The 16,800-nt window shown below is 42.0% G+C and overlaps 1 long non-coding RNA gene and 1 other non-coding gene across 2 annotated transcripts in view; one reads left to right on the top strand and one right to left on the bottom strand.

Annotated features, from left to right (window-relative positions):
* Positions 1-16,189, bottom strand: part of LOC129487256 (uncharacterized) — a 29,161-nt gene extending 12,972 nt beyond the window's left edge. The window contains exon 1 of the long non-coding RNA XR_008659274.1: positions 15,908-16,189. This is a non-coding gene — a long non-coding RNA (uncharacterized lncRNA). The remainder of the gene's footprint in view (positions 1-15,907) is intronic.
* LOC129488925 (U6 spliceosomal RNA) lies at positions 8,761-8,864 on the top strand. Its single transcript, XR_008659769.1, has one exon. It is a non-coding gene; the product is annotated as a U6 spliceosomal RNA (small nuclear RNA).
* Positions 16,190-16,800: the final 611 nt, after the last annotated feature.

Raw genomic sequence — 16,800 nt, 5'->3', positions numbered from 1 at the left:
GGGAGGGGTCTGGTGAGAGGTGATTGAATCATGGGCATGGGCTTCCCCATTGCTGTGCTTGACAGTGAATGAATTCTCATGTGATCTGGTTGTTTGAAAGTGTGTGGCACTTCCCCTTCACTCTTTCTCTCTCCTGCTCTGCCATGGTAAGACATGCTTGCTTCCCCTTTACCTTCTGCCATGATTGTAAGTTTCCTGAGGCCTTCCAGCCATGCTTCCTGTTAAGCCTGCATAACTGTGAGTGAATTAAACCTCTTTTCTTCACAAATTACTCAGTCTCAGGCAGCTCTTTATAGCAGTGTGAAAACGGACTATGTAGACAGTTATTTATAACAGCTATAAAGATACCTGAAAATGTGGAAGCAACTTTGGAACTGGTTAACAGGCAGAGGTTGGAACAGTTCAGAAAGCTCAGAAGAAGACAGGAAGACGTGGGAAAGTTTGGAACTTCATAAAGACTTGTTGAATTGTTTTGACCAGAATGTTGATAGTGATATGGACAATGAAATCCAGACTCAAGTGGTCTCAGATGGAGATGAGGAACTTATTGGGAACTACAGTAAAGGTCACTCTTGCTATGTTTTAGCAAAGATACTGGTGGCATTTTTTCCCCTGCCCTAGAGATCTGTGGAACTTTGAATTTGAGAGAGATGATTTAGGGTATCCACTGGAAGAAATTTCTAAGCAGCAAAGCATTCAGGAGGTAACCTGGCTGTTTCTAAAAGTGTATGCTCATATGCATGAACAAAGAGATGATCTGAAACTGGAACTTATATTTAAAAGGGAAGCAGAGCACACAAGTTTAGAAAATTTGTAGCCTGGCCATGTGGTAGAAAAGAAAAATCCATTTTCTGGGGAGAAATTCAAGCCTGCTGCAGACGTTTGCAAGTTTGAATAAGTAAAGAAGAGTTAAATAGCCAAGACAATGGGGAAAATGTCTCCTGGGCATTTCAGAGACCGTTGAGGCAGCCCCTCCCATCACAGGCCCAGAGACCTAGAAGGAAAAAATGGTTTCACGGCCCAGGCCCAGGCCCCAGCTGCTCTGTGCAGCCTTGGGACATGATGCCCTGGATCCCAGCCACTCCAGCTGTAGCCATGGCTAAAAGGGGCCAAGTACAGCTCAGGCCATTGCTTCAGAGGTTGCAAGCACCAAGCTTTGGCAGCTTCCATGTGATGTTGGGCCTGCAGGTGTGCAGATGGCAAGAGTTGAGGTTTTGGAATCTCCACCTAGATTTCAGAGGAGGTATGGAAATGCCTGGATGTCCAAGCAGAAGTCAGCTTCAGGGGCAGAGCCCTCATGGGCAGTGCAGTGGGGAAATGTGGGATTGGAGCCCTGACACAGAGTCCCCACCGGGGCACTGCCTAGTGGAACCATGAGAAGAGGGCCACTGTCTTCCAAACCCCAGAATGGTACATCCACTGACAGCTTGCACCATGTGCCCAGAAAAGCCACAGGCACTCAATACCAGCCCGTGAAACCAGCTGTGGGGGCTGTACCCTGCAGAGCCACAGAGGCAAAGCTTCCCAAGGCCTTGGGAGCCCACCTCTTGCATCGGCATGCCCTGGATGTGAGACACGGAGTCAAAGGAGATTATTTTGGAGTTTTAAGATTTAATGACTTCTGGCCAGGCACAGTGGCTCACGCCTGTAATCCTACCAATTTGGGAGTCCGAGGCGGGTGGATTGCCTGAGTTCAGGAGTTCAAGAACAGCCTGGGCAACATGGTGAAACCCTGTCTCTAATAAAATACAAAAAATTAGCTGGGCATGGTGGCATGCGCCTGTAGTCCCAGCTACTTGGGAGGCTAAGGCAGGACAATTGCTTGAACCCAGAAGGTGGAGGTTGCAGTGAGCCGAGATTGTGCCACTGCACTCCAACCTGGGCAACAGAGTGAGACTCCGCCTCCAAAAAAAAAAGATTTAATGACTTCCTTGCCAGGTTTTGAACTTGCATAGGACCTGTAGTCCTTTGATTTTGGCCAATTTTTCCCTTTTGCAATGGCAGCATTTACCTAATTCCTGTATTTCCATTGTATCTTAGAAGTTACTAACTTGTTTTTTATTTTACAGGCTCATAGGTGGAAGGGGCTTGCCTTGTCTCAGATGAGACTTTGGACTTAGACCTTTGAGTTAATGCTGGAATGAGTTAAGACTTTGGGGGACTGTTGGGAAGGCATGCTTGGCTTTGAAATGTGAGGACATGAGATTTTGGAGGGGCCAGGGATGGAATGATATGGTTTGGCTCTGTCCTCACCCAAATCTCATTTAGAATTGTAATCCCCACATGTTGGGGGAGGGGCCTGGTGGGAGGTGACTGAATCGTGGGGGTGGAGTTCCCCCTTGCTGTTCTTGTGAGACTGAGTGAGTTCTCACAAGATCTGGTTGTTCGAAAGTGTGTGGCACTTCCCCCTTCACTCTCGCTCTTTCCTGCTCCACCATGGTAAGACATGCTTGATTCCCCTAACCCTTCCACCACAATTGTAAAGTTACCTGACGCCTCCCAGCCATGCTTCCTGTTAAGCCTGTGGAAATGTGAGTAAATTAAACCTCTTTTCTTCATAAATTACCCAGTCTAAGGTAGTTCTTTATAGTTAAAATGGATTAATATATCACGTGTTGATGAAGTTCCTGTTCTTCCCTCCTTATCCTCCTATGTGGATTATCTAAAGATATTTATTTCGCTCCCACAAAAATGTTTTGTTCTGACCCATTCCTGAGAGCTGAAAGTAGGCCGTGGGAACTTTGAGTGAGAAAATAAGAGCAGCCTACTCCCCTTGACCATATTCCTGCCCAATGGCCAGTATTTGGGTGACACTTCATCCTGCCACCAATTTTTTGAGTCCTATTTCCCATAGACTCTGTGTTAGTTCATTCTTGTGCTGCTATAAAGAAATACCTGAGACTTGGTAATTTATAAAGAAAACAGGCTTTGATTTGGCTCGCGTTTCTGCAGGCTGTACAGGAAGCATGGTGCCAGCATCAGTTTCTTGTGAAGGACTCAGGAAGCTTTCAATCATGGCACAAACTGAAGGGGAGCCAGCACATCACATGGTGAAAAGAGGGAACAAAAGAGAGAAGGGGGAGGTCTCAGATTCTTTTAAACATCCAGATCTCATGTGAACTAACTGGGAGAGAACATCACCAAGAAATAGTGCTAAGCAATTCAGGAAGGATCTACCCCCATGATCCAATCACCTCCCACCAGGTCTCACCTCTAACACTGAAGGTTACATTTCAACATGAGGTTTGAAGAGGACAAACACCCCAGATAAGACAGACTCAGTTGTGACTTTGCCCTGTAAACTTTCAGGGAAAATGAGGTCACTTCTGACCCAGAGACTCTGTCATCTTACCTTCTCCTGGGGGTCTTCATCTAAAGTATAAGTGTAAATTCCTTACTGATCCACTTTTGTATATGTATGTGTGTGTATACACAAAATTTACTACATAGAGAGTAAATTCTTCTACTATATATACACATTATATATAGACATTATATGTATATGCATATATACACATATATATTATAATGTGTATATATAATGTATATATAAATATATGTGTGTATATATATGTATATACATATATATATATATATATATATAGTAGAAGAATTCAGAGGTGTTAGAAATTTTGAAGAGGACTATAAGATAACTACCACAGAAGGCAGGTGGAAGTGGTCTCTGTGGAGAAGGAAGAATTGGGGAAGAGCCCACAGGGAACACACGAGACCATCGTTATATTTGTTTCTCACCCTGAGTAGTGGGTACATAGATGTTCACTGGACTATTAATCTTTAAAATGTTCATATACATTTAACACATTGAAGTGTACATGATGGATTTCATAATTTTTTTAAAGTAAAATATTGTGAATGGGAAGAGAAGGAAGGAAAGGAAGGCAAATGAAAGGAAAAGAAAGGAAGAAAGAAAGAAGGAAGGGGGATGGAGGGAAGAAAGAAAACTGGATTTGTTAATAGGAAAGAATATATCAATGTCAAATCCCCATTCTGGGCTAGCATTATTCAGCATCCAGAAGGATAATCTCAACAATTACTCAGTGGATCAGCTTATTTAATTGATGACTGTACAGTTAATTCATGCTCAAAAATCAAACATTCTAAGCTTCTTTCTATGAATATCTTCCAGACCAATATTATTCATTTCATGGTTTTAAAGGACAGAATTTCCTGGAGAATGTTGGTCCTCTTGTAGGTGCTACTGCAGCAAAGTTGAAACAACCATACATCAGACCAAAATACAAGTCAGTTCTTTAGTTTTCACTAATTAAAATTAACTCTGTCTAAATAAATCAACTCTTATCACCTTGAGGACTCATATCTCAAGTAAGAGACATTCTTACTGACCGATAACACAAAATATCCCACCCTCAGCACTAGGATCCTCAGTTTTGAGTTCTTTCAACCATTTCTGTCAAAAGCCTTGCTGTAGCCAGGTGTGGTGGCACATTCCTGTAATCTCAGCTACTCAGGAGACTGAGGAGGGCAGATCACTTGTCCCTAGGAGTTCAAGGCCAGCCTGGGCAACACAGCATGACTCTGTCTCAAAAAAATATATATATATGACAACAATAACATGAAAGCCAGGAGAATGCTAAACTGAATTAAAGTGTCATAAGGTCCCTAGAGTTATTTAGAAAAGGGTGAAAGTACTAATTCAAGGGTGACCTAATTAAGCCAAGGATGCATGCTATAATATGTAGGGTAATAAAATAACAATAATAGCGAACACGTGACTACTAATTTATAGAGGATGAAAATGAAATAATTAGGAAAATATTGATTGATCCAAAAGAAGGCAAGAAAGAGGTAAAAATAAACAAAAAACAGATGTGAAAAATGGAAAAAAAATGGTAAAATGGTATACTTTAAACCCGACAGTATCAGTAATTACCATAATATAAATCAATTAAAGGCAAAGGTTTTCAGACTGGACAAGAAAAAAAACAACAACTATATGCTGTTATAGAAGACACACCTTAAACATGAGGATGCATAAAGGTTGGAAATAAAGGGATTTTTGGCCAGGTGTGGTGGCTCATGCCTGTAATCCTAGCGCTTTGGGAGGCTGAGGTGGGTGGATCACCTGAGATTAAGAGTTCGAGACCAGCCTGGCCAACATGGTGAAATCCCATCTCTACTAAGTATACAAAAATTAGTTGGGTGTGGTGGCGCATGCCTGTTATACTAGCTTCTCGGGAGGCTGAGGCATGAGAAACACTTGAACCCAGGAGGTGGAGGTTGCAGTGAGCTGAGATCATGCCACTGCACTCCAGCCTGGGCAACAGAGCGAGACTCTGGAAAGAAAGAAAAGAAGGAAGGGGAGGGGAGGGGAAGGGGAAGGGGAAGGGGAAAGGGAAGGGGGAAAAGAAAAAGAGAGAGAGAGAAAGAAAGAAAGAGAGAGAGAGAAAGAAAGAAAGGAAGAGAGAGAAAGAAAGAAAGGAAGGAAAGAAAAGAAAGGGATTTTTTTAAAAAAAGAAAAAAAAAGTAAGTCATGAAAACACCAAAAGGAAGCTGGTGTATCTGTACTGGTATCATAAACATAAGGAAACAAGTATTGCTAGAGATAACGACAGACATTTCATAATCATGAAAGGGAAATTTTAATAGGAAAATATAAAATCCTAACTACATATGCAATTAAAAACAGCCTCAAAACATAAAAGTAATAACTGACAGGTCTAAAAGGAAAAAGACAGAAATCCGTAATAATAGTTGGAGATTTTTTAACACATTGCTCTCAATAACTGGTAGAATAAGTAGACAAGAAATCATCATTAGGATATAGGAGATTTTGAATAACATGATTAACAAAACTGATCTAGATGACATTTAATTATCCCCAGAATGCCATCTTTTCCAATATACATTGAACAATGATCAAAATACCCCCACAGGTTTTTTTGTTTTCCTTGTAAGCATTTTCAATGAACTCACAATTTTGATACGCCATTTCTCTGTTATCATTTAGTTTTAAATATTGTCTTATTTCCACTGTGATTTCTTCTTTGGCCCATGAGAAGATTTTTAGCAAGTGTGTTGCTTAACTTCCAAATATTTTGTAATCTTCTAGTTATTTTTTGTTATTGATTTCTAGCTTATTTTGTCAGAGATTTCAATCCTGTAAAATTTGCTGAGATTTCCTTTATAGCCCAGCTTAAAACAAAACTCAAAAGGATCAAACCATTTCCAAGTAACTGCATCCCAGAACAAAGTTCAAACATAATTAAAGGAATACAAAATAATCTAGCACCCAACAAAGTAAAATTTACAATGTTTGGCACCTGATCAAAGATTACCTGGCTTACGAAGAAGCAGAAAAATATCACCTATAAGGAGGAGAAAAATAAATCAATGGAAGCCAACCTAGAACTGACATAGGTGTTAGGATTATCAGACAAGGACAGTAAAACAATTGTTACAACTATATTTTGTATGTTCAAAAGTTAAGTAGACACTTAGAAGGTGGATAAAATTAAAAACCTAAATTGATCATCCAGAGATGAAAACTACAATGTGTGAGATGAATTATACACTGAAAGGGATTAGCAGATTAGATATTAAAGAAAAAATGATTAGTGAACTTGAATACATAGACTATGATAAATTTAAGATGTATGCTATAAACCATACAGCAACCACTAAAATAACGAAATTAAGAGTTACAGGCCAGGTGTGGTAGTTCACTCCTATAATCCCAGCACTTTGGGAAGCCAAGGCAGGGGGATCACTGGAGGCCAAGAGTTCAAGACCAGCCTGGGCAACAGAGCTAGATCCTGTCTCTAAAATAATTTAAAAATTAGCAAGGTATGGTGGAGCATACTTGTAATCCCAGCTACTGGGGAGATTGAGGTGGGAGGATTGCTTGAGACCAGGAGTTGGAGGCTGCAGTGAAACGTGATCATGCTGCTGCACTCCAGTCTGGGCAAGAGAGCAAGACCCTGTCAAAAAAAAAAAAAAAAAAGAGTTATAGCAAAAAGCCAATTAAGAAAATAAAGCAGAACTTTTAAAAAATACAAAAATAGTCAACCCAAAAGCAGGTGGAAAAGGAAACAAAGAATGGATAGGACAAATAGAAAACAAATAGCAAGGTGCTGACACACCTAATCATATCTTTAAAATCACATTAAATGTAATTTCATTAATTAAATGGCACAGATTGTCAGTTTGGATTTTTTTTTTTAAAAGACCCAACTACATGCTGCCTAAAAGAAACACACTTTAAATATAAAGAAACAAATAGGTTAAAAGACATACGATGCCAATACTAAAAGAAATTCACAGTGGCTATGTTAATATCAGATAAAATAGATTGCAGAGAAAATAAAGAAGGTCATTTTACAATGATACAAGGGTCAACTCACCAAGAGAACATAATAGTCCTAAATGTTTACGCACCTAAAACCAGTTTCAAGACTGATTTTGAAAAACTGAGAGAACTATAAGGAGAAATAGACAAATCTACAATTATATTCAGAGGTTTCAATATCTCTCTCAATAACTGACAGAACACATAGAAACTCATGAGGCTATAGAAAATATGAACAACACTGTCAACCAACTTCATCTAATTGACATTTATGGGCGACTCCACTCACAACAGCAGCATAAACATTCTTTTCAAGCACACACGGAACAATTACCAAGATAGGCCATTTTGGGGGCATAAAACAATTAAAATTATTGTTACAATTATTCAAGACACACAATGTATATTCTCTAAACTCAATGAAATTAAATTAGAAATCGTTAACAGAAAGCTCTCTGGAAAATTCCCAAATATTTGGAAATTAAATAACATACTCCTAAATAACTTATGGATCGAGTAAGAAATAAAAAAGTTAGAAAATATTTTGAACTGAATAAAAATAAAAATCCAAAATAGCGATGTTTGTGGGGTGCTACTAAAAGCAGTACTTAGAAATGTATAGCACTAAGAACCTGTATTAGAAAAGAAGAAAGGCGACCAGGCATGGTGTCTCACGCCTGTAATCCCAGCACTTTGGGAGGCCGAGGTGGGCGGATCACCTGAGATCAGGAGTTCGAGACCATTCTGACCAACATGGCGAAACCCCGTCTCTACTAAAATACAAAAATTAGCCAGGCATGGTGGCGGGCGCCTGTAGTCCCAGCTACTCGAGAGGCTGAGGCAGAATTGCTTGAAACCTGGGAGGTGGAGGTTGCAGTGGGTGAGACTGTGCCACTACACTCCAGCCTGGGCAACAGAGTAAGACTCCATCTCAAAAAAAAAAAAAAAAAAGAAAAGTCCAAAATCTATGATCTCAGTTTCCAACTTAAGAAACTAGAAAAAGGCCGGGCGCGGTGGCTCACGCTTGTAATCCCAGCACTTTGGGAGGCCGAGGCGGGCGAATCAGGAGGTCAGGAGATCGAGACCACGGTGAAACCCCGTCTCTACTAAAAAATATAAAAAATTAGCCGGGCGTGGTGGCGGGCGCCTGTAGTCCCAGCTACTCGGAGAGGCTGAGGCAGGAGAATGGCGTGAACCCAGGAGGCGGTACTTGCAGTGAGCCGAGATTGCGCCACTGAACTCCAGCCTGGGTGACAGAGCAAGACTCTGTCTCAAAAAAAAAAAAAAAAAAAAAAAAAGAAACTAGAAAAAGAAGAGCAAGTAAAACTGCAAGTAAGTAGATAATAAGGAAATAATAAATATCAAAGCAGAAATCAATACATTTTTAAAATGGGAAATTAAAAAAATTCAAAACAGGCACCATGGATTCAATCATGCTCATTTCAGTAGCACATATACTAAAACTGGAATGATACAGAGATTAGCATGGTTCCTGCACAAGGATGACATGCAAATTTGTGAAGTGTTCATATTAAAAAAAAATAAAGTAATTCTAAATTCAATAGAATAATTTATTTTTATTTATTTATTTATTTATTTATTTATTTATTTAGAGATGGAGTCTTGCTCACTCTGTCGCCCAGGCTGGAGTGCAGTGGCACAATCTTGGCTCACTGCAACCTCCACCTCCTGGATTCAAGCAACTCTTGTGCCTCAGCCTCTCAAGTAGCTGAGATTACAGGCATGTGCCAGCATGCCCAGCTAATTTTTGTATTTTAGTAGAGACAGGGTTTCACCATGTTGGCCAGTCTGGTCTCAAACTCCTGACCTCAAGTGATGCACCTGCTTCAGACTCCCAAAGTGTTGAGATTACAGGCGTGAGGCATCATGCCTGGCTAAATTCAACAGAATAATTTAAAAAACAATAGAGAAAACCAATGAAACTAAAACTTGTTTCTTTGAGAAATATCAATGAGATTGATAAACTTCTAGCCAGAATGATCAGGAAAAAAAGAGGGAAGACATAAATTACCAATGTCAGAAATAAAACAAATGACATCACAACAGATTTTAAAGATTTTTTTTTTTTTTTTTTTTTTGAGACGGAGTCTCACTCTGTCACCCAGGCTGGAGTGCAGTGGCGCGATCTCGGCTCACTGCAAGCTCCGCCTGCCGGGTTCACGCCATTCTCCTGCCTCAGCTTCTCCGAGTAGCTGGGACTACAGGCACCCACCACCACGCCCGGCTAATTTTTTGTGTTTTTAGTAGAGACGGGGTTTCACCGTGGTCTTGATCTCCTGACCTCGTGATCCACCCGCCTCGGCCTCCCAAAGTGCTGGGATTACAAGCGTGAGCCACCGCGCCCGGCCTAAAGATTTTTAAAAGTTTAAAAAGGAATTTTGTGAATAACTTTGTGGCAATAAATTTGACAATTTAGAAAAAAGGAACACATTCTTTGTGTGCTTCTAGTAGAACGTCATATAGAATCCTAAAATGCAATGTGGCCACAGCCTTTATCTTTCCTTACCCCCAATTCCAATCCTGCTTAACCTTCTATTTCAGCCTGTTGCCCCAAACCCGAAATCTAGGCATTGCCACACATTCTTTGGGTTCATTTACCAAAAATCTCAAGAAACAGAGAATCAAAGTAACTGGATAGCTATCAAAGGGACTGAATGTGTAGCTAAAAACCTTCCCACGAAGGACACTTCAGGCCCAGTTGGCTTCCCTAGTGAATTCTACTAAACATTTAATGAGGAAATAATACCAATTCTACACAAACTCTTCCAGACAACTGGAATGGAGTCAGGGCGGGTTCCAAGTGTTCCCCTGTGGCATTAGGCCAAGTATCTCTGTGGGGCTTGGCCTAAAACTGCACTCTTGCTTGACCTTTACCCCCATGTTTTGTCCTGCTTTCTCCACATCCTCCTGCTCTCCCCTGGGAGTACTCCCTTGATGAATCACTTGCATACTAATCTTCATCTCAGGGTCTATTTCTGGGGAAACTGATCTAAGACAGACAATGCCTGGATTTCGGGTTTAGGGCAACAGGTTGAGATAGAAGGTTAAGCAGGATTGGGATTGGGGGTAAGGAAAGATAAAGGCTGTGACCACATTGCATTTTAGGAATCTATATGACATTCTACTAGAGGCATCCAGTAGGTAGTTGGATATGCAGCTTAGGAAAGCCATCTAGGTAGGAAACAGATTTGAGAGTCGTTAGTCTAAAAATGGGCATTAAAGCCCTGGTAGTGGAAGCAAAGAGTGTGAAGGGTAAAAGGAGAGGAGGGCCTATGCCCAATCCCAATCCTACTTAACCTTCTGTCTCAATCTGCTGGATAGATAAATGAAAGGGAACCAGCAGACAGACTGAGAAGCAGCTGGAGAAGTAGGAGGAGAAGCAGGAGGTGGGTATTCTCAAGGCCAAATAAAGAGCGTTTTGGCCGGGCATAGTGGCTCACATCTGTAATCCTGGCACTTTGGGAGGCCAAGGCGGGCAGATCACCTGAGGTCAGGAGTTCAAGACCATCCTGGCCAACATGGTGAAACCCCATCTCTACTAAAAATATGAAAAATTAGCCAGGCGTGGTGGTGGGTGCCTGTAATCACAGCTACTCGGGAGGCTAGGGCAGGAGAATCACTTGAACACAGGAGGCAGAGGTTGCAGTGAGCCAAGATCGTGTCACTGCACTCCAGCCTGGGCAACAGAGCGAGACTCTGTCTCAAAAAAAAAAAAAAAAAAAAAGCATTTCATGGAGGAAATGGTCCACAGAGTCAACTCAGCATTTATTCATTTATTCATTCAGCAATTCTGAGCACCTGCTCTACTACCAAGCTGTCACTGTGCTGGGGGATAGGGACAGAATGGGAAGACAGACACCTGACTCGGACTGTACTCTCTTGGAATTTACAGTCCAGAGGGGAGGACAACTAAACAAATCTCACTCAAAAAAATTTATAATTGCAAAGAGAGTTTGCCTATATTAAAGAAATGAAATCTTCCCCGAGGAAGTGGCATTTGAGCTAGACCAAGACAGAAGGGGACTAGATACACCACCAAAACAAGCAATAAAGTTATAAAATAGATAAATTAGACTTCATCAAAATTAAAAACTTCTATGCTTCAAAGGACACCATCAAGAAAGTGAAAACAGGGCTGGGCTCATTGGTTCAAGCCTATAATCCCAATAATTTGGGAGGCTGAGGTGGGAGGATTGCTTAAAGCCAGGAGTTCAAGACCAGGCTGGGCAACATAGTGAGACTCCATCTCTTAAAAAAAAAAAAAAAAATTAGCCAGGCCGGGTGGCACACCCCTGTAGTCCTAGCTACTCAGGAGGCTGAGGTAGGAGGATTCCTGAGCCCAGGAGTTTGCAACCTCAGTGAGCTCAGTGAGCCATGATAGTACCACTGCACTCCACCCTGGGTGACAGAGGAAGACTCTGTCTCTAAAACAAAAAAAGAAAGTGAAAAGGTACCTGAGCACAGGAGAAAATGTTTGCAAAACATGTATCTAATAAGGGACTTCTATCTAGACTACATCAATAACTCCTAAAATTCAATAGTAAAAAGACAACCCAAATTTTTTAAATAAGCAAAGGATTTGAATAGACATTTATCAGAAGATACACAAATGGTTAATAAGCACATGAAAGCATGCTTAAGATCATTTGCATAGAGAAGTGCCAATCAAAATCAAATGAGATACCACTTCACACCCAGTGGGATGGTTATAACTACAAAAATGGAAAATAACAAGTGTCAGGGAGTGTATCAGTTTGCTAAAGCTGCCATAACAAAGTACCACAAACTGAGTGACTTAAACAACAGAAATTTGTTGTCTCATGTTCTGGAGGCAAGAAGTCCAAGATCAAGTTATCAACAGGGCCATGCTCCCTCTGAAGGCCCCAAGGAAGGATTTGTTCCAGGTTTCTCTCCTAGCTTCTGGTAGGTCCTTGGCTATGGCAGTATAATTCCAGTCTTCACGTGCCATTCTCCCTGTGTGCGTGTCTGTGTCCACATTTCCCATTTTTATAAAAGACACCAGTAACATTGGATAAGGGGCCCAACCTACTCCAATAAGACCTCATCTTAGCCTCACTAACTGCATCTATATTGACTCTATTAATATAATGACTCCAAATAAATTCACATTATGAGGTACTGGGGATTAGGACTTCGACACATGAATTTTGGGGAGCCACAATTCAACCTATAATAGCAAGGATGTAGAGAAACTGGAATTCTCATATACTATTGGTAGGAAGGTAAAATGGTACGGCCACTTTGTAAAAATCTGGCAGTTTCTCAAAAAGTTGAACATAAAGCTACCATAGGATCCAGCAATTCCACTCCTAGGTTTATACCCGAGAAAATGAAGACGTATGTTCATACAAAAAATTGTACATAAATGTTCATAGCAGCATTATTCATAATAGCCAAAGAGTGGAAATAACCCAAATGTCCTTCCACGAATGAACAGATAAACAAAATGTGATCTATCACAATGGAATATTACCTGGCAATAAAATTGAAGTACTGATACATGCTACGGCATGGCAGCGTGGACGAAGCTTGAAAACATTATGCCAAGTGAAAGAAGACAGTCACGAAAGACCACATGATTCTATTTATATGAAATGTACAAAACTGGCAAATCCATAGAGATAGAAAGTAGACTGGCTGTCTAGGCTGAGGGAGTTGAGGGCAGTGACTACTAATGGGTTTAAGGTTTCTTTCTGGGGTGATGAAAAAATTTCAAAATTGATTGTGGTGATGGTAGAATCAATATTCACAACTCTGAATATTCTTTTTTTTTTTTTTTGAGACCAAATCTCGCTCTGTCATCCAGGCTAGAGTGCAGTGGCGCAATCTCGGCTCACTGCAACCTTTGCCTCCCGGGTTCAAGCAATTCTCCTGCCTTAGCCTCCCAAGTAGCGGGGATTACAGGCACCTGCCACCACACCTGGCTAATTTTTTTGTATTTTTAGTAGAGACTGGGTTTCACCATGTTGGCCAGGCTGGTTTTGAACTCTTGACCTCAAGTGATCCGCCCACCTCGGCCTCCCAAAATGCCAGGATTACAGGTGTGAGCCACCACGCCTGGCCTACAACTCTGAATATCCTAAATTGAACTGCACATTTTAAATGGGTGAATTTTATGAGTTTTAATGTGTGTGCATTATATCTCAATAAAGCTGTTATTCTAAAATAAATAAATCCTAAACTCCCTATGAAAAAACAAACACAAAAACAAAACAAAACAAAAAGGTCAAGAGCATTCCAACCAAACAGCAACCATGAGAAAGTGAACTCTAGAATGGCAGGAATGTTTGCCTGCTTTGTTCACTGTCATATCCCCAGCACCAAAACAATGTCTGGAAATAGTAGGTATAAATAAAAGGACCATGTGCAAAAGCCTTGTGTCAGGGAGGTGGATGGCCCATAGGAGAAATGAAAGATCAATATGAGTGACTGGGACTACACTGGAGATGACTGGGTTCAACTGAGTGTTTATCCTAAAAGCAATGAGCAGCAATGATTAATTTTTAAGTGGAGGTGGATCAGATTTACATTTGAAAAGACCACTGGTAGGCCAGGTGCGGTGGCTTACTTGTAATACCAGTACTTTGGGAGGCTGAGGTGGGAGGATCACTTGAGCTCAGGAGTTCAAGACCAGCCAGGGCAACATAGCAAAACCCCTGTCTCTACAAAAAATACAAAAAATTAGCCGGACATGGTGGCACGAGCCTGCGGTTCCAGCTACTAGGAAGGCTGAGGTGGAAGGATCGCTTGAGCCTGGGAGGCAGAGGTTGCAGTGAACTGAGATCTTGCCACTGCACTCCAGCCTGAGTGCAGAACACCGGCAGCAGGAGAGAGCTGATTAAAGATAAAGAGTGAAATGTTGGATTTAACAAAAAGAAGTTGTTAGTGACCTTGGAAAAATCAGTCCAAGTGGAGAGATGGGGTGACTAATTTGGGGAATTGGAAAGGAAGTGGAGCTGGCAAAATTATACTACGCTTGGTAAGTCCTCTCCCTATTCCCTGTAAGTCTCCAGGGAAACAGACCAAAAATACACTTGGCTTGAGAAATAACAAAGACATGTTCCCATGCATATTCACGCACAGCCGGTTCACCAGCGGATTCTCTTTCTGTTCAAGGATTCCATACTTCCCACCCTGATACAGAGAGAGGTCTCATGGCTGAAGTTCATCAGCGGTTGTCTCCTACCAGATGCTAGCCTTCTTTCATTGCTGGGGGAGAGATGGGTGGGAGAACACACAGCGGGCTGCCATCATCTGAGATTTGGGAGGCACTTCAGAAACACAATTCATTCCCTTTTAGCTTCATTGTGCTAGGTACAATCCAGAACCCAAAGGCAGGCCAAGTAGACACACTTCAACTCCACTCCCTGAAGATGGCGAAATGTTTTAGATCAGGACATTTCTCTGGTGTGAGCAGGCGTCTGAACTGAACCAAAAGAGCTGGGTTCTAGTTCTAGTTCTGCTGGTCTCAGTAGCAAAGCCTTGGGCAAGAGACTTGACCTCTCTGGGCTTCCATCTCCTCATCTCAAAAATTAGGAGAATAAACACATGTCCTGCCCTGAGCAGAGTGGTTAGGAGGGGATAACAACCATGCAAGGGCAGATGTAGATTTGGGGGCCCGAGCTTATATAATCTCATGGTATTCGTTAAGAAAAAGAATAGAAAATTTAAAATACAAAAGTAGGTACAAATATAAATATTTAAAATGAGAAATTACATCACTCTACAAAATTGAAAAAGCTCATACCAAAAACATCACACAAAAAAAATTGAAAATAACACTATTTGTTAAATTAACTGCCTGGCATATCACTAAGCACTTTCTCACTACATTTTTTGGCTGTGTATTCTTTCATGGCCTCTTTAACAACATTTTTGTCATTCTATGGAGAGAAAAGGAAGATAATTGAGTCATTCCTCTCTCTAATGGTGGATCAAAATTTGTTATCGCTGCTAGCTTAGAAAAGATCCAGTTTTCCAACTCCTTATTTTAGGATGATTGTCAAACTTGGGAAACTACCAAGCCTTTTGTTATGAGCCATAAGCGATCAAGGAACTTCACATTACCTTGTACTGTGATCAATATATCTCCCCATTGTTTTGATGCTGGACATCTATGACCAAAAGACTTCTGACACACTCAGGTCACTGTGCTTATAATTCAGCACAGTGGGGACTAGGGGTATTCCTGGAAGGCTAGCAAAAACGTAAGTATACACACGAGCCACATAAACTCAAACCTCAGTGTATTCCCTACTCCAAAATGCCTAAAAATGCTCACAGCCACTCCAATGCCTCCAGATAGGCAAAGTCACAGTGGAAAAAAGACAGCGGTCTCTTTAAACCTGTTAAGAGTTAAAATCTTTAAATCTGTTAAGAACAGATTTGGTTTAAAATATCTTAGTTTTGCTACTTATATATATTTTTTAAACTGTGATCGTGTGAACACGTTGCTAAGACCTCTTGCATGGCCATAGAAGAGGCCTGGGTAAGTTTGAGGGCCCAGAAGAAGCTCTCCTAAGCGTCGTGGTTATTTACCGTAAAGGTCCTTTAAAAGGCGGAGCCAAAGGGAGGTTGCCGCGAGACTCGGGCTGAGCTGAATTTCTCGGGTCAAAGAGCGCAGTGGAGGCAGAGGGGCCTCGCCAGTGCGGCTCACGGCGTGTGGCCGGCCCAGGGTAGCTTCCCAAAGATGAAACTGTGGCCTCTCTCAGCCAAACCCCACTCAGAGGTCCCCGTTGACCCATCCCCGCCCTCCTGCGACCCCGGCTCGGTTCTCAGAAAGAACAGCGACCTCCAACCAGCCCTCGCCCTCCGCAGGTCTCCGTCTCAGGTTTCAAAAGGAGCGCTCCCCGTTAGGCCCGCCCCTCACTTCCGGCCTGTAAATGCGTGGGTCCCACAGATCTCGCGATAGCGCGTCTTGTCGCCGCGGCGCTCACCCTGGGCAGCCTCGCCTGCGTGTTGGTTGAGGTTGGCTGAGGTCGGCTGCTCTGTTGGCACTTGGGATCGGGGCTTTTCCCCAGGCCCATTATGTGGCAGCATCAACTGGACTCTTAAGGCCACCGGCTCCTTTAAGTCCACCCGTCCCTAAAGGTTCCTATCGAGAGGCTAGGCGCAGGGAACCGCCTTCAACCCTGTGCCCACGGTCGTGTTGTGCTGCGCGCGAGTGATAAGGACTCAGACATCCTAATGACTGTTCTAGGCTCTCACTCGGTGCCGGACACCGGGCTCCACACACGTCTTCTCAATGAATACCCACAATAACCCTGAGAGAAAGGCGTGTTTTTTTTACCCTCGTTATACAATTGGGGAAACTGAGGCTCAAAAGAGTGAAGGAACCTGCTGAGGGTCACAGAAAAGGATGCGGCCGAAACTCGAAGTCTGTCTGGCTGCAGCTCTAAGGCCTCGTTACTGTCATAGAGCAGTTTGTCAAG

Source organism: Symphalangus syndactylus, chromosome 8 (assembly GCF_028878055.3).
Source record: "Symphalangus syndactylus isolate Jambi chromosome 8, NHGRI_mSymSyn1-v2.1_pri, whole genome shotgun sequence".
NCBI lineage: Eukaryota > Metazoa > Chordata > Mammalia > Primates > Hylobatidae > Symphalangus > Symphalangus syndactylus.
The sequence above is the reverse complement of the archived record's forward strand: the minus strand, read 5'-3'. Positions and strand labels throughout refer to the sequence as shown.